Source organism: Panulirus ornatus, chromosome 14, assembly GCF_036320965.1.
Source record: "Panulirus ornatus isolate Po-2019 chromosome 14, ASM3632096v1, whole genome shotgun sequence".
In the NCBI taxonomy this organism is placed as follows: Eukaryota; Metazoa; Arthropoda; class Malacostraca; order Decapoda; family Palinuridae; genus Panulirus; species Panulirus ornatus.
In genome coordinates this window covers 17331323-17350627 of record NC_092237.1, presented here as the reverse complement: position 1 = coordinate 17350627, position 19305 = coordinate 17331323, and positions in this window count along the sequence as shown.

The window sequence follows — 19305 nt, the reverse complement described above, 5'->3', positions numbered from 1 at the left end:
TGGGCTATAGATAGAGTTGTGCGCAGGAGGGTGGATATGTTGGAAATGAGATGTTTGAGGACAATATGTGGTGTGAGGTGGTTTGATCGAGTAGGTAATGAAAGGGTAAGAGAGATGTGTGATAGTAAAAAGAGTGTGGTTGAGAGAGCAGAAGAGGGTGTTTTGAAATGGTTTGGTCACATGGAGAGAATGAGTGAGAAAAGATTGACCAAGAGGATATATGTGTCAGAGGTGGAGGGACAGAGAAGAAGTGGGAGACCAGATTAGAGGTGGAAGGATGGAGTGAAAAAGATCTTAAGCGATCGGGGCCTGAACATGCAGGAAAGGAATGCAAGGAATAGAGTGAATTGGAACGATGTGTTATACCAGGGTCGACGTGCTGTCAATGGATTGAGCCAGGGCATGCGAAGCGTCTGGGGTAAACCATGGAAAGTTTTGTGGGGCCTAGATGTAGAGAGGGAGCTGTGGTTTCGGTGTATTATACATGGCAGCTAGAGACTGAGTGTGAACGAATGTGGCCTTTGTTGTCTTTTCCTAGCGCTACCTCGCGCACATGCGGGGGGAGGGGGTTATTATTTCATGTGTGGCGGGATGGCGACGGAAATGAATGTAGGCAGACAGTGTGAATTATGTCCATGCGTATATATGTATATGTCCGTGTATGTATACATATATATATATATATATGTATATATATATATATATATATATATATATATATATATATATATATATATATATATATATATATATATATATATATATATATATATTATCCCTGGGGATGGGGGAGAAAGAATACTTCCCACGTATTTCCTGCGTGTCGTAGAAGGCGACTAAAAGGGGAGGGAGCGTGGGGCTGGAAATCCTCCCCTCTCCTTTTTTTTTTTTTGATTTTTCCAAAAGAAGGAACAGAGAAGGGGGCCAGGTGAGGATATTCCCTCAAAGGCCCAGTCCTCTGTTCTTAATGCTACCTCGCTAACGCGGGAAATGGCAAATAGTTTGAAAGAAAGAAAATATATATATATATATATATATATATATCTGTGGAAGGTATTAAGAATATATGGTGTGGGAGGCAAGTTGATAGAAGCAGTGAAAAGTTTTTATCGAGGATGTAAGGCATGTGTACGTGTAGGAAGAGAGGAAAGTGATTGGTTCTCAGTGAATGTAGGTTTGCGGCAGGGGTGTGTGATGTCTCCATGGTTGTTTAATTTGTTTATGGATGGGGTTGTTAGGGAGGTGAATGCAAGAGTTTTGGAAAGAGGGGCAAGTATGAAGTCTGTTGGGGATGAGAGAGCTTGGGAAGTGAGTCAGTTGTTGTTCGCTGATGATACAGCGCTGGTGGCTGATTCATGTGAGAAACTGCAGAAGCTGGTGACTGAGTTTGGTAAAGTGTGTGAAAGAAGAAAGTTAAGAGTAAATGTGAATAAGAGCAAGGTTATTAGGTACAGTAGGGTTGAGGGTCAAGTCAATTGGGAGGTGAGTTTGAATGGAGAAAAACTGGAGGAAGTGAAGTGTTTTAGATATCTGGGAGTGGATCTGGCAGCGGATGGAACCATGGAAGCGGAAGTGGATCATAGGATGGGGGAGGGGGCGAAAATTCTGGGAGCCTTGAAGAATGTGTGGAAGTCGAGAACATTATCTCGGAAAGCAAAAATGGGTATGTTTGAAGGAATAGTGGTTCCAACAATGTTGTATGGTTGGGAGGCGTGGGCTATGGATAGAGTGGTGCGCAGGAGGATGGATGTGCTGGAAATGAGATGTTTGAGGACAATGTGTGGTGTGAGGTGGTTTGATCGAGTAAGTAACGTAAGGGTAAGAGAGATGTGTGGAAATAAAAAGAGCGTGGTTGAGAGAGCAGAAGAGGGTGTTTTGAAATGGTTTGGGCACATGGAGAGAATGAGTGAGGAAAGATTGACCAAGAGGATATATGTGTCGGAGGTGGAGGGAACGAGGAGAAGAGGGAGACCAAATTGGAGGTGGAAAGATGGAGTGAAGAAAATTTTGTGTGATCGGGGCCTGAACATGCAGGAGGGTGAAAGGAGGGCAAGGAATAGAGTGAATTGGAGCGATGTGGTATACCGGGATTGACGTGCTGTCAGTGGATTGAATCAGGGCATGTGAAGCGTCTGGGGTAAACCATGGAAAGCTGTGTAGGTATGTATATTTGCGTGTGTGGACGTATGTATATACATGTGTATGGGGGTGGGTTGGGCCATTTCTTTCGTCTGTTTCCTTGCGCTACCTCGCAAACGCGGGAGACAGCGACAAAGCAAAAAAAAAAAAAAAAAAAATATATATATATACATATATATATATATATATATATATATATATATATATATATATATATATATATATATATATATATATATATATATATATATATATATATATATATATATATTATACCTGGGGATAGGGGAGAAAGAATACTTCCCACGTATTCCCTGCGTGTCGTAGAAGGCGACTAAAAGGGGAGGGAGCGGGTGGCTGGAAATCCTCCCATTTCTTGTTTTTTTTTTCAATTTTCCAAAAGAAGGAACAGAGAAGGGGGTCAGGTGAGGATATTCCCTCTAAGGCCCAGTTCTCTGTTCTTAACGCTACCTCGCTAACGCGGGAAATGGCAAATAGTATGAAAAAAAAGAAATATATATATATATATATATATATATATATATATATATATATATATATATATATATCAAAGCATACAGGAATATTTCTACTAATGACTCCAAATCATCAAAGAAATACAAAGCACAGGGGACCATGAAGTATTGCAGTGACCTAAACGAGATGCAACACTGAACAAGCCAATTAATATCCACATAAAAATATGTAAAAATGATCAAAATGTAAAGTGCAAACAGACTAGTTGATGAGTTCCCACCAGGGGAAATAAACTGCAAAAATTCAATAGTGAACGGGCCTTCGAACCCAGACTGATGCCATACAACATAACATGATGTGGGAAGTTTTGGCCACGGTTAGGCTGTAACCGGGATGATCCTGGTGGAGCCGAGGTCCCTATAGGTGCTTTTCTTTCTTTTTTTTTTTTCTCCCTCAACGAACTAGAGCAGTTGACTTAATCGCCCTTCCTGGGCTGCCGGCCGTCACTGCCACTCTTCCTACACACACTTGACCTCATGTTTTCACCCCTCTACAATGTGTGTAATACATAAGCCTATGGAATATTTTTCGCTGCCTAGGGTTAATATCCTTTTTACTGTCTAGAAATGGATTGATCCACGTATTTCTTATTGTCCTGGTGACACACTCTGTCTCACGAGATCGTAATATACCCTGGAAAACCAAAGTCTGTTCCTCAGTGAACGTGCAAGAGCTGTAGGAGCGTCTGGAAGTTTTCGCCTAGAATTGAATTGAAGAGAACCAATTTAATTTTCGAGGCATCAGAAGAAAATATAGAAACTTCCTCGGCTTTCCTCCAGGAATTCCTGCGTCTTTGTAATTCAGTGGCTGAGAGATTTAGGTGGGCTGGGCGTGGGTAGTGGGCTAAACGTGTGTGGTGGGTTAGGTGCGGGTGGTGAGCTGAGCTTGAGTGATGATGGGCTTAATGTTGTTGGTGGGTTGTGCGTAAATGATGGCTGGGCGTAGGTGGTGGGCTACGCGTGGGTAATGGGCCGAGCGTGTGTGGTGGGCTGAGAGTGGATGGTGGGTTGGGCGTGGGTGGTAGGTAGCTGGGTACAGTGGTGGCAGCTGTGGGCCTCATGAGCAGCTGGTAAGTTGCAGACAAGACCTCCACAGCTGACTGTCAGACAGGAAACTATACTCAACGCACAACGCACACATCTTAACACCGTCCTTATTGCCAACAATATGTCCACGTCGCACTGTCTCCACACCTCAAAGTATATAGAGAAAATACATAAGATTTAAGACCAAGGGTTATGACAAGGGAGTGGGCGTTAAACGAACAGGTTTTACACACATATTGAACGTTGCCTAAGATGTCCACAATGGCTGGATTGGCGATGTTCTTGTGGCGGTCTGCAGGATGAGTTCGATGCGGTTGTGTTGTCGAAGTGCAGCTCAGGGAAGAGGAACCTCTGAAGAGATGACGATGGTGAGAATAGGGCAGTAACTTCTTTCCGTACAAACTGTTGAAGCTCAAGTGATGGTAGGAAAGAGGTAGAAGGAGCAAGGTTATTTTAGGCCTCTTGGTAGGTGTAAGACAGACCGGAAATGATCTTGAATGCCATTTTCTATACTTTATCTAACAGTCCCTGATGTGTGATAGGTTGGGAAGAAGATAAAGTGGGAGAGGTATAGGTAAATTTGAGAGAAAATGGAAGCCGTAAAGTAATGTTCAGAAGGAGTAAAGATGTCTCGACTCTGCAGGGAATGTAGAAACAATTGCTGAGGGATTTGACTAAAGTGCGTACGTTTTCCTTCTACCTTAGTTTATCGTTCAGTCTGATATCGAGAAGTTTGTTGAGATGAACAACCTGAAGAGGGCTTGGGTCCTATCTAGAAAGCAGGTGTGTGGATAGGACTGAAGGTGGAAGTGCTGTAAACCGTTGGCTGTGATCCATCTGCATAACTGCATAACTGATTGATCATTAGCTTAGACTCGTGGGGAGACTCGGTAAAGAAAACGTGATCAGAAGGTTTCGGGGACAGAGACAAAAATGGATGGCGAGAGAATATGAAGGCATAAATTCTCACAGATGCAGTCGTGGGTAGAGGTACGCAACATTGATTACAAGACGGAACACACTATATCATTTTTCTTTTGATTATCTTTCATATCTAACGAAGGAACGTCAATGAGGATTTAAACTGTACAAGTTGCACAACAGCAATAACTTGTTCATTAGGGTGACAAGGAAGGATTTTTTTTACCATGAAACGTAATAGATGCATTGTATATAAAAACTTCAAATAAAAGTTATAAAAAATTATCATTTCTTTGAGCATATGATTATAGATCACATTATGATAATGGAGTCTACAATGAGGGAAGGTTAGGCTTTGTAGTGAACCTGACAAATAGATTTCTCTACCTGATTTCACACAAGAAGGCTGGTGGTCACTCACGGTGGGTCGGGCAAGAAAAGAGGGCTATTCCACACTGGAGGAGTATGCCACACAGGAGGGCCGGTGCCACACAGTGGAGATGGGGCCACAGAGTAGGGCTGGGGCCACATAGGAGGATTATGGCCACACAGGAGGGATGAGGGCCGCACAGAAGGACTAAGGCCACACTGGAGGGCTGGGGGCCACTCAGGAGGGCTGGAGACCAAACAGGAGGACTAGGAGCAACACGGGAGGGCTAGGGTCAAATAGGAGGGCTGGGGTTACACATGAAAAATGGGGGCCACACAGAGTGACTATAGCCACACTAGAGGACTAGAGCCACACAGGAGGGCTGGAGCCACACAGGAGGGCTGGAGCCACTCAGGAGGACTGGTGGCTACACAGGAGGACTAAGGCCACACAGGAGGACTGGGGGGCCACATCCGGAGGTGATAAAGTCAGAGAAGGAGTAAGTTGGCAACCTCCACACAAACACATTAAGTCCAGATGTTGTGTTCTTTATCAGGAGCAGCGACAACACGTCGGGGGAGGCAGTGTCATCAGCTTTGCCTGAGTGTCTCGTAAAGTGGGTTTTGGTCCTCAACGCCATCAGTGTTACGCAGTATACAAGATTTTAGCTTTTGAAGTGCAGTGATGAAGGAGATGTCGATAGGATTCGTCTATTTGGGTAAAGCTGCGCATGAAACGCTCAGCAAAGTATAGGGTCTGCACCTACTGTGGATGTCGAGATTTACCCTTAAAGAATGGCATCATAGTGTGAAGCGGTAGTGAATGTGGCATACTACTCCTCCTCCGTCCATTGACCCTGAATGTCCACTTGTTACTGAGCCAACCATGACGATAACACTGTCTTCCAATAGGCCCCTAACTCACCATCGCCTCAGCCATACATCAGACTGTCCTCATCGCCTTCATGATCCTGTGTCCATAATCTACCATGACTCAGTTACTTCTTTGTCTTATAAAGAAGGACCATGATTCTCCTGCTGTCTTCAGGACCGTGCATGACTGAGTGACCGACTGACTGAATGGCTAAGATTGTAATACTGTCTCACAGAAGCCTGATAGTATTATCAACAGTCCTCTGACCAAGTTTGAGGACCAATTATGAACTTGCTACACGCAGCTCCGCCAAGTTTGTATGAAGAGCTCATGAGTGGGCGACGTATCAACTTAGTGACGACGCACAACTTCATGGTTCGTGGATGTTGTCTGCAGCAGCTGGTCTTGTTCAGTGTGTGTGTGTGTGTGTGTGTGTGTGTGTGTGTGTGTGTGTGTGTGTATGTATTCCTCACCTGCACAGAACATCCTTCGAAACTTAAAGTACTTTATTCTTCTTCCACACTACCAAATCTTTTTGGGCAAGGAGAGTCTCAGAACAGCCAAGAACAAGAACACAGGTTGGCTAGCAAGAGAGCATTGCACCAGTATTCAAGTATACTCTCTGGATGGCATGTCTGTCACGTAGGAAGTGGAAAGCCTTGACTCAGTGTGTGATAATGTAGCTCACAGTTGAGCCCTCTTATATTCAACAACTCTCACTGTGTGTTCCACAGGTCTTCGGGAGTAAGGAGGATCAGGGGTTATTAACATTTTTTTTCATTTCTTTGGACATTTTTTTCCTTTTTCTACACATGTTGCTCCCATCACCCGGGAGGGTTAATCATAACACGTGCAATTCTATCCTCTGCCTTGTGTGTTTGGACGATGGATGTTTCCTGGGTCACCTCATTAGTCTAGTCTTGATACATGCCTTCCTATTTGGGATATTCATTCCTAAAATGAAATCTATCAAGAATTTAAGAAATAGATTAAACCTTCATATTTTTCATTTATTCCCTGGGGATAGGGGAGAAAGAATACTTCCCACGTATTCCCTGCGTGTCGTAGAAGGCGACTAAAAGGGGAGGGAGCGGGGGGCTGGAAATCCTCCCCTCTCGTTTTTTTTTAATTTTCCAAAAGAAGGAACAGAGAATTGGGCCAGGTGAGGGTATTCCCTCAAAGGCCCAGTCCTCTGTTCTTAACGCTACCTCGCTAATGCGGGAAATGGCGAATAGTTTGAAAGAAAAAAGAAAAGAAAAAGAAATTTTTCATTTGGCTAAATGATTACATTCTATTTATGAACATCTTTATTTCCTCTTGTATGCTTATAAGTACGGCCGGAACAAGTTTTAGTCTTCTCTGGTAGACAAACAAATCTACTATTTACTTCCTCTGTATTCTCTAGGTCGTTTGAATTTTGTCTCTGATCTTGTATAATAGTCATTGCTAAAAGATTATGTATCAACTCCACTCATTTTGACGTACATCTCCAGTAATTTTGCAGCTTTTGTGTCACATCTGATAAGACTCTTGACATAAGAGTGACTTCTTCAGGTGTAGACGTGACAGTTGGTGGAGAAATCATGGTCATAGATCATGCTGAGTGTCATCGAAACCAGGAAAACCATTTTCAGATTCTATCCCTGGGGAAGATAAAGAAGAAGAAAGAAAAGATGAACGGGGTCTTTGTCTGGTAATTTCACCTTAACTATTTCGCGGTCGTTAGTTTCGAAAGTTTAATCTTTCTGGGAATCAGGAGTAATTATGGTAATGTCATTCACACTAGCAGGAGAATTTCCTGCGAAAGAATTTTGCAAGAACTTTTTTTCCACTTTGTTTGAAAAAGTAGATGAAAAAAAATGAAAGTGAGTCTAATCCATTTATGTTCTTTTTTTCTGATGGTCTGAATATTTCAACAAAAGTGATTACGCTGAAAAAAAATAATATTCCTTTGATTACACACAGTCATGGGGTCACATTTGCCCTAATCGTGTATTTATTCATTCTCAAAGAAAGTAACCATTGCCATTTAAATCCCTTCCAATTAGTCCATCTTTACGAAGGGTAAGATCAATAGCGATAAATGAGTTAATTTCTCTGTGTCGATTTTACTTCTTGCAATCTTATCTTTATCTTGTAGAAAATATTTTGTGTGGTGCCAAAAAGACATCAAATTTTTCTTCTTTTCCTAATAGAAGAATTTTTTCTTGCTAGATTTATTTAGAATATTCAGTGATTTTCAACTATTCATGTTACACTTAACACAGGCGTCTATGTATTACTGTAACATGGGTATGTCTTATGCAGGCTTTTACCACCCTCTTTGCTTGAGCTCTTTGGCAGATTAAATCGACATACACGCTGAGAGAAGGATACGCAAGCAGATTCGAAAGGCTTTTAGTTTATCTCACCTCGGGGATATTACGTCTTTAATATCCTATAATCATTTCAAACCATTATCCACAGAATAAATGACAAGGATGGTTTCTAATGACTTAACTAAGTTATAAACATTATGACTAAGTCGTGGACTAACAGCTTAAGTGCTGCAGACAGTGTTATGAGGGACTTTCAGACTTACATATCTCCATAAACGTTACCTTGTGCAGTGTTATGAGGGACTTTCAGACTTACGTATCTCCATAAAAGTTACCTTGTGCAGTATCCTGCATCCTGCGCTCCTATGAACGAAATACCGAGTTTGGCTTCGACACCCATTTTGCTGGTACCACATCTTTTGATAGATGTAACCACGAGCTGAACTTTTACGCTGTATTTAAGCATCTAGTCCATGTAAATGTACTGTGTGAGTGTGTGTGTATGTGTGTATGTGTGTGTGAGTGTGTGTGTATGTGTGTGTGTGTGTGTGTGTGTGTGTGTGTGTGTGTGTGTGTGTGTGTGTGTGTGTGTGTGTGTCTCTTAGTCTAATTTTGTCGGGAGCTCTGGTGACGTCTAGAGGTTCTTGGAGCATTCTTTGAATCCTTGAGTGGAGCATGATATCCTGGTGGGTGAGAGACAAGTGTTTGGTTTCCATTCCACAAGGCTTACATATCTTTTACCCTAAACATTTACTAGTGTAAGTCCGAGAGTTATGCAGACAGGGAGCTGAAGACGCAGTACAAACTCTTTGCTTAAGGGTTCACCAATAGAGTCTTCTATGCAATGAAATTCTCAAGAGTATGGAGAAAACATCTCTAGGTTGTTCATCAAACTGTACCTCATGAGAGTGGGTTTAATTCTACGTATGTTGTTTTCATGTCTGATAATTCATTCATCATATGTAACGTTTACATTTCTGTTGATACGAGGGACTGTGTTTTCAACATTTTTGTGTGGCGTTTCTCTTGTTATTTTACCAGCAAACAAAAATCGCTAACAAAAGCTCAGTAGGAATGGGTCACCTCACTGTAACAAATGTATGACCTTGGCGCCTCACAGGTATGTGTATAGATAGTTTCTTAGGTTCATTTGAAACAGAATCAAATTCTTGCTTTTCCGAATCTTATGTAGTGTAAAGGATGTCAAAGGTGATGGCCAGTGTCGTATAACATCAACCGACTTTGAATCCTTTTTTCTTCAAGAATTTATCCAGTTGAATTTTCTGTACAAGATGAATAAGGAGTTTCGACAGGTTTTTCTTTTCCATACACAGGGTACAGTGAGGATGCGCTGACAGGAGACCACAATGTAAACCAGGAGATAAGTAGATGGGAGGCGGCTCCGCCTTGGCTGAGGTAGGGCGGGAGCTGTTGACGCGAAGCACCCAACCAGGTCTTCCAGTTTCTGGCTCTCGTTACTGAACGTAGTCATCTTACGCTGTGGAAAGCAGACTGCCTGAAAGATACCTCCGGAGGCTTATATGCACGACAGCTGATCACAACCCAGGCTCAAGTTATTGGACAATACCTCAGTGTGGATCAATGTCTTCACTTGCAGTCAAACTGAGCAATATCATCCGGAGAAACCCGCTCCAGTGAGCCAGGCATCATAGCCCTGGAGCAGGGAATAAGCTGACATGAAGCTTGACGTGATATCCTGCATGATATTACAGACAATGACACCCTGAGGCGTCCTCTGGTACCGTAGCATTTCAGGCAGAGGCCCCGTGGTAGGCATCCTGTACTGGAGCATCTAAGGTAGAGGGGCTGAGTGATGAATGGCACAGTTTGGCGTCTGTGGCAGTGGCTCTGTGAGAGTAGATTGGAACTGTGGCATCTCAGGCGAAGTCATCATGGTAGATGTCTCACAGCTTGATGTCATGGAGGAGCAGATCTCCTTTATGTTGACTTTCTTCCTTATAGTCTTGAGTGACATCATACGGTGCATGTATGTACTTTCTTGTACACAGAAGTTACTTGTAATAAGTAATCAAATGTGTGACGGTAAATCTGATTCATATCTATATCAATAACACAATACTTCATTATAGAGCTTCAGCAGTCCAATAATTGGGGCTTGATCAAAGGTACTCCTTTATTCAGATGAATCGAATACTAAACTCTACTGTGGATGAAATATGTTGAGTGCCACAAGCAAGACATACCTCGTCTGCAAGTCAGTTATGACAGACTGATTCTTAGAAATAACCTGCAAGTGAGGAATGCCTTCTGAAAAGATCTTTCAATGCCGTTGATATAAACAGAAAACAGTTTGACTAACCTCTTGTTTTGTTCACTCTTAAATGAAGGTCATAAAAGGTATGACGTAATGCCTCTGCTGTTTTAGATATGCTGTCATGGAAAATGTATATCTGTTCATTAAGCACTTTGAAATACCTAATGATACACAACATTCGCAAGCACACACACACACACACACACACACACACACACACACACACGCACACACACACACACAAACACACACCATAAAACCGAGGGACAAAAACTGGTAGGTATAACTACACTGTTTTCACCCACATTGTTGGAACATATACTAATTAAACTTTAAGGCTTCCATCCCCTGGGGAATGTACCACATTAAACAGGACCCTCATGTTATAATTATAGCTCTCACGCTATGTCATACCCATCTGATATATATGATGATTGTATATTTCTATATATATATATATATATATATATATATATTTATTTATTTATCTATTTTTTTTGCTTTGTCACTGTCTCCCGCGTTAGCGAGGCAGCGCAAGGAAACAGACGAAAGAATGGCCCAACCAGCCCACATACGCATGTATATACATACACGTCCACACACGCAAATATACATACCTATATATCTCAATGTACACATATATATACACACACAGACATATACATATATACACATGCACAAAATTCATACTGTCTGCCTTTATTTCTTCCCATCACCACCCCGCCACACATGGAACAACAACCCCCTCCCCCCTCATGTGTGCGAGGTAGCGCTAGAAAAAGACACCAAAGGCCCCATTCGTTCACACTCAGTCTCTAGCTGTCATGTAATAATGCACCGAAACCACAGCTCCCTTTCCACATCCAGGCCCCACACAACATACCTACACAGCTTTCCATGGTTTACCCCAGACGCTTCACATGCCCTGGTTCAATCCATTGACAGCACGTCAACCCCGGTATACCACATCGTTCCAATTCACTCTATTCCTTGCACGCCTTTCACCCTCCTGTATGTTCAGGCCCCGATCACACAAAATCTTTTTCACTCCATCTTTCCACCTCCAATTTGATCTCCCACTTCTCGTTCCCTCCACCTCTGACACATATATCCTCTTTGTCAATCTTTCCTCACTCATTCTCTCCATGTGACCAAACCATTTCAAAACACCCTCTTCTGCTCTCTCAACCACGCTCTTTTTATTTCCACACATCTCTCTTACCCTTACATTACTTACTCGATCAAACCACCTCACACCACATATTGTCCTCAAACATCTTATTTCCAGCACATCCACCCTCCTCCTCACAACTTTATCCATAGCTCACGCCTCGCAACCATACAACATTGTTGGAACCACTATTCCTTCAAACATACCCATTTTTGCTTTCCGAGATAATGTTCTCGACTTCCAAACATTCTTCAATGCTCCCAGAGTTTTCGCCCCCTCCCCCACCCAATGATTCACTTCCGCTTCCATGGTTCCATCCGCTGCCAGATCCACTCCCAGATATCTAAAACACTTTACTTCCTCCAGTTTTTCTCCATTAAAACTTACCTCCCAATGAACTTGGCCCTCAACCCTACTGTACCTAAAAACCTTGCTCTTATTCACATTTACTCTTAACTTTCTTCTTTCACACACTTTACCAAACTCAGTCACCAGCTTCTGCAGTTTCTTACATGAATCAGCCACCAGCGCTGTATCATCACCGAACAACAACTGACTCACTTCCCAAGCTCTCTCATCCCCAACAGACTTCATACTTGCCCCTCTGTCCAAAACTCTTGCATTCACCTCCCTAACAACCCCATCCATAAACAAATTAAACAATCATGGAGACATCACACACCCCTGCCGCAAACCTATATTCACTGAGAACCAATCACTTTCCTCTCTTCCTACACGTACACATGCCTTACATCCTCGATAAAAACTTTTCACTGCTTCTAACAACTTGCCTCCCACACCATATATTCTTAATACCTTCCACATAGCATCTCTATCAACTCTATCATATACCTTCTCCAGATCCATAAATGCTACATACAAATCCATTTGCTTTTCTAAGTATTTTTCACATACATTCTTCAAAGCAAACACCTGATCCACACATCCTCTACCACTTCTGAAACCACACTGCTCTTCCCCAATCTGATGCTCTGTACATACCTTCACCCTCTCAATCAATACCCTCCCATATAATTTACCAGGAATACTCAACAAACTTATACCTCTGTAATTTGAGCACTCACTCTTATCCCCTTTGCCTTTGTACAATGGCACTATGCACGCATTCCGCCAATCCTCAGGCACCTCACCATGAGTCATACATACATTAAATAACCTTACCAACCAGTCAATAATACAGTCACCCCCTTTTTTACTAAATTCCACTGCAATACCATCCAAACCTGCTGCCTTGCCGGCTTTCATCTTCCGCAAAGCTTTTACTACCTCTTCTCTGTTTACCAAATCATTTTCCCTAACCCTCTCACTTTGCACACCACCTCGACCAAAACACCCTATATCTGCCACTCTATCATCAAACACATTCAACAAACCTTCCAAATACTCACTCCATCTCCTCACATCACTACTACTTGTTATCACCTCCCCATTTGCGCCCTTCACTGAGGTTCCCATTTGCTCCCTTGTCTTACGCACTTTATTTACCTCCTTCCAGAACATCTTTTTATTCTCCCTAAAATTTAATGATACTCTCTCACCCCAACTCTCATATATATATATATATATATATATATATATATATATATATATATATATATATATATATATATATATATATATATATATATATATATGAGCCAGGATCGAACCTGGGATCCCTTGTGCAAGAGGCCTCTTCCACAAGGGATCCCAGGTTCGTTCCTGGCTGTTGGAGGTTTGTATGTTCTATGAAGGTGCGCGTTCTTATACACTTTATTCGTATATATATATATATATATATATATATATATATATATATATATATATATATATATATATTTTTTTTTTTTTTTTATACTTTGTCGCTGTCTCCCGCGTTTGCGAGGTAGCGCAAGGAAACAGACGAAAGAAATGGCCCAACCCACCCCCATACACATGTATATACATACGTTCACACACGCAAATATACATACCTACACAGCTTTCCATGGTTTACCCCAGACGCTTCACATGCCTTGATTCAATCCACTGACAGCACGTCAACCCCGGTATACCACATCGCTCCAATTCACTCTATTCCTTGCCCTCCTTTCACCCTCCTGCATGTTCAGGCCCCGATCACACAAAATCTTTTTCACTCCATCTTTCCACCTCCAATTTGGTCTCCCTCTTCTCCTTGCTCCCTCCACCTCCGACACATATATCCTCTCGGTCAATCTTTCCTCACTCATCCTCTCCATGTGCCCAAACTACTTCAAAACACCTTCTTCTGCTCTCTCAACCACGCTCTTTTTATTTCCACACATCTCTCTTACCCTTACGTTACTCGCTCGATCAAACCACCTCACACCACACATTATCCTCAAACATCTCATTTCCAGCACATCCATCCTCCTGCGCACAACTCTATCCATAGCCCACGCCTCGCAACCATACAACATTGTTGGAACCACTATTCCTTCAAACATACCCATTTTTGCTTTCCGAGATAATGTTCTCGACTTCCACACATTCTTCAAGGCCCCCAGGATTTTCGCCCCCTTCCCCACCCTATGATCCACTTCCGCTTCCATGGTTCCATCCGCTGCCAGATCCACTCCCAGATATCTAAAACACTTTACTTCCTCCAGTTTTTCTCCATTCAAACTCACCTCCCAATTGACTTGACCCTCAACCCTACTGTACCTAATAACCTTGCTCTTATTCACATTTACTCTTAACTTTCTTCTTCCACACACTTTTCCAAACTCAGTCACCAGCTTCTGCAGTTTCTCACATGAATCAGCCACCAGCGCTGTATCATCAGCGAACAACAACTGACTCACTTCCCAAGCTCTCTCATCCCCAACAGACTTCATACTTGCCCCTCTTTCCAAAACTCTTGCATTTACCTCCCTAACAACCCCATCCATAAACAAATTAAACAACCATGGAGACATCACACACCCCTGCCGCAAACCTACATTCACTGAGAACCAATCACTTTCCTCTCTTCCTACACGTACACATGCCTTACATCCTCGATAAAAACTTTTCACTGCTTCTAACAACTTTCCTCCCACACCATATATTCTTAATACCTTCCACAGAGCATCTCTATCAACTCTATCATATGCCTTCTCCAGATCCATAAATGCTACATACAAATCCATTTGCTTTTCTAAGTATTTCTCACATACATTCTTCAAAGCAAACACCTGATCCACACATCCTCTACCACTTATATATATATATATATATATATATATATATATATATATATATATATATATATATATATATATATATATATATAGGGGATAGGGGATTAAGAATACTTCCCACGTATTCCCTGCGTGTCGTAGAAGGCGACTAAAAGGGGAGGGAGCGGGGGGCTGGAAATCCTCCCCTCTCGGTTTTTTTTTCAATTTTCCAAAAGAAGGAACAGAGAATTGGGCCAGGTGAGGGTATTCCCTCAGAGGCCCAGTCCTCTGTTCTTAATGCTACCTCGCTAATGCGGGAAATGGCGAATAGTTTGAAAGAAAGAAAAAAAGATATATATATATATATATATATATATATATATATATATATATATATATATATATATATATATATATATATATATATATATATATATATATATATATATATATATATATATTATCCCTGGGGATAGGGGATTAAGAATACTTCCCACGTATTCCCTGCGTGTCGTAGAAGGCGACTAAAAGGGGAGGGAGCGGGGGGCTGGAAATCCTCCCCTCTCTTTTTTTTTTTAAATTTTCCAAAAGTAGGAACAGAGGGGGCCAGTTGAGGATATTCCAAAAAAGGCCCAGTCCTCTGTTCTTAGCGCTACCTCGCTAACGCGGGAAATGGCGAATAGTTTAAAAGAAAAGAAAAAGAAAAAATATATATATATATATATATATATATATATATATATATATATATATATATATTTAGATAGATAGATAGATAGATAGACAGATAGATAGATAGATATGCTGAGAGTAGGAGCTGGTTGGATGTTTTGTCGTTACCTGGTGGAGTCGCGGGTGGAGAGTTGTAAAGGTTTTCAGAGAAGGGAAAGGATATGGGTGGGAAGAGGGTGGCGAGAGTGAGTTTGGAAAAAAGGCTTGTGTGATGAAATACCTGGAAAATTGGGTAGAGTGGCAAAAGATGAGAGTAAACGAAGCTAGGGAAGTGTGTGAGCAGTGGGAGGGTTTTTTTTAAGAGAAACAGTGCTGGCAAGTGCGAGGGAAGTGTTGGTATACGGAAGTTGGAAAGTGGTTGGTTGAAAAATGGTAGTGAGTGATGGGATGACGAAATAAAGTTGCTGGTGAAAACGAAAAGGGAGGTGTATGAACGGTACTTACAGGGAGCGAGTGCGTGTGATTGGGAGATGTACAAAAGAAAGCGGCAGGAGATCAAGAGGTAGACGCAGGGGCAAAAAGATAAAGAGGAAAAATGAGAATTGGGGTACGCGAGTAAGCAAACTTCAGCAAAAATATGAAACTGTTTTGAAAGAAGGTTAATAGTTTGAGAAAAATAAGAGAGCAAATGGAACATCGTTAAAGGGGACATACGGAAAAGTGGTAGCATGCAGAGATAAGGTGAGGAGGAGGTGGAGTGAGGACTTCGAAGGTTGTTGAATGTGTCTGATGAAGAGGGCTTATTGAAATGGTTTGGACCTGGAGAGTGAACAAGGAGATGGGAGGATGGAGTGAATAAGATCTGAGTGTTCGAGGCCTGAACATACAGGAGGATGAAAGGCGTGCACGAGATAGTGTGAACTGAAGCAATGTGGAACACAGGGGGCGATCTGCTTTCATTGGACTGAACCAAGGCATATGAAGTAGTTAAAGGTTAGCGATATTCAGTGATAGATGAAGACGTGTAACTCGTGAACATGTGGCGAGTGTGGTGGGTAACCCAGCTGGCTTCCATGATCAAATAATCCAGGATGATTATCAACTTGAAGTTGGACCTATTCTAAAAATGAAATGAAATATCTGTTTTCCACATTACCTCACCACAAGCAAAATTACCTCAAGGTGGATGGTGTGTATTCCGCATGCCTCATAGCAATGTATCACTCTCCTGTTCTATGTCGTCTTGTTGCTCACACTGGTAGATTGAACCCGTTCCTGGACTAAAGTGGATAACATTCTCCATGCATTATATCAGACCCTCCAGCCTCTTAATGCCCATTGGCTCTGACTACGTCTGTTTCCGTCCTCTCTCTCTCTCTCTCTCTCTCTCTCTCTCTCTCTCTCTCTCTCTCTCTCTCTCTCTCTCTCTCTCTCTCTCTCTCTCTCTCTCTCTCTCTCTCTCTCTCTCTCTCTCTCTCTCTCTCTCTCTCTCTCTCTCTCTCTCTCTCTCTCTCTCTCTCTCTCTCTCTCTCATTTAGAGGGTGATTAATGGAGAGGAAGAAGGGAAAGAGAACACTGAAATGTGTAAGTTGTTTGACCCATATGTGTCAATTTCCAGATGTTCGTTTTCGTCTTCTTATTCATATATGATTCATGTACCCTAAGCAGACTGCGGATGTGTATTCATCTATGTTATATCTTTTTGCATTTGTGCAAACAGATGTATGAATGAAACCCCTTTAAGTGGTCGAGATCTCAGATTGTGTCTTTCGTGTGTATCATCGCTGTCTTCAAGTCTCTCACCTGCATTCTGAACTGCTTCCCATACACATGAACTAACTGGTCTAATCTTTGGTCTTCCGTGTTGCTCTATAGTTTAGAGGATATTTTCTATTTGCGACAAATCGTAGGACCTTATCTTGCAACCTCTGTAACTTCATCATGCGTGAACTAGAAGTGAGGAACAGTCATCATAGGTTGAGTATGTTAGAGAGGCATTATCATGGCTATGACCAGCTGTAATCTCTGGTTCTCCGGGATCAGCCAGAACGTGTACAGCATAATGTTAGCTCCTGGCCCAGATCCTTCTCTCTCTTTTTATTTCTAACGTATAATGTCAAAACAAAAATCAGTACCACACATCGTACATCCCCCCCAAAATATAAATCTATTAATATTAATATTTATTGATACATATATACACATGTACATAATTCATATTTGCTGCCTTTATTCATTCCCGTCGCCATCCCGCCACATGAAATGACAACCCCCCTCCCCCCGCATGCACGTGATGTAGCGCTAGGAAAAGACAACAAAGGCCCCATTCGTTCACATTCAGTCTCTAGCTGTCATGTATAATGCACCAAAACCACAGCTCCCTTTCCACATCCAGGCCCCACACAACTTTCCATGGTTTAACCCAAACGCTTCACATGCCCTGGTTCAATCCATTGACAGCACGTCAACCCCGGTATACCACATCGTTCCAGTTCACTCTGTTTCTTGCACCCCCTTCATCCTCCTGCATGTTCAGGCCCAGATCGCTCAAAATCTTTTTCACTCCATCTTTCCACCTCCAATTTGGTCTCCTACTTCTCCTCGTTCCCTCCACCTCTGACAGATATATCTTCTTTGTCAATCTTTCCTCACTCCTTCTCTCCATGTGAACAAACCATTTCAAAACACCGTCTTCTGCTCTCTCAACCACGCTCTTTTTATTACCATACATCTCTCTTACCCTTTCATTACATTCTCGATCAAACCAACTTACATCACATATTTTCCTCAAACATCTCATTTCCAACACATCCACCTTCCTCCACACAACTCTATCTATAGCCCACGCCTCGCAACCATACAACATTGTTGGAACCACTATCCCTGCAAACATATCCATTTTTGCTTTCGAGATAATGTTCTCGCCTTTCACACATTTTTCAACGCTCCAAGAACTTTCGCCCCATCCCCCACCCTATGATTCACTTCCGCTTCCATGGTTCCATCCGATGCCAAATCCACTCCCAGATATCTAAAACACTTCACTTCCTCCAGTTTTTCTCCATTCAAACTTGCCTCCCAATTGACTTGTCCCTCAACCCTACCGTACCCAATAGCCTTGCTCTTATTCACAGTTACTCTCAGCTTTCTTCTTTCACACACTTTACCAAACTCAGTCACCAGCTTCTGCAGTTTCTCACACGAATCAGCCACCAGCGCTGTATCATCAGCGAACAACAACTGACTCACTTTCCGAGCTCTCTCATCCACAACAGACTGCATATTTGCCCCTCTTTCCAAAACTTTTGCGTTTACCTCCCTAACAACCCCATCCATAAGCAAACTAAACAACCATGGAGACATCACGCACCCCTGCCGCAAACCGATATTCACTGAGAACCAATCACTTTCCTCTCTTCCTACTTGCATACATGCCTTACATCCTCGATAAAAAACTTTTCACTGTTTCTAACAACTTACTTCCCACACCATATATTCTTAATACCTTCTACAGAGGATCTCTATCAACTCTGTCATATGCCTTCTCCAGATCCATAAATGCTACATACAAATCCATTTGCTTTTTTAAGTATTTCTCACATACATTCTTCAAAGCAGACACCTGATCCACACATCCTCTACCACTTCTGAAACCACACTGCTCTTTCCGAATCTGATGCTCTGTGCATGCCTTCACTCTCTCAATCAATACCCTCCCATATAATTTCCCAGGAATCCTCAACAAACTTATACCTCTGTAATTTGAGCACTCACCTTTAT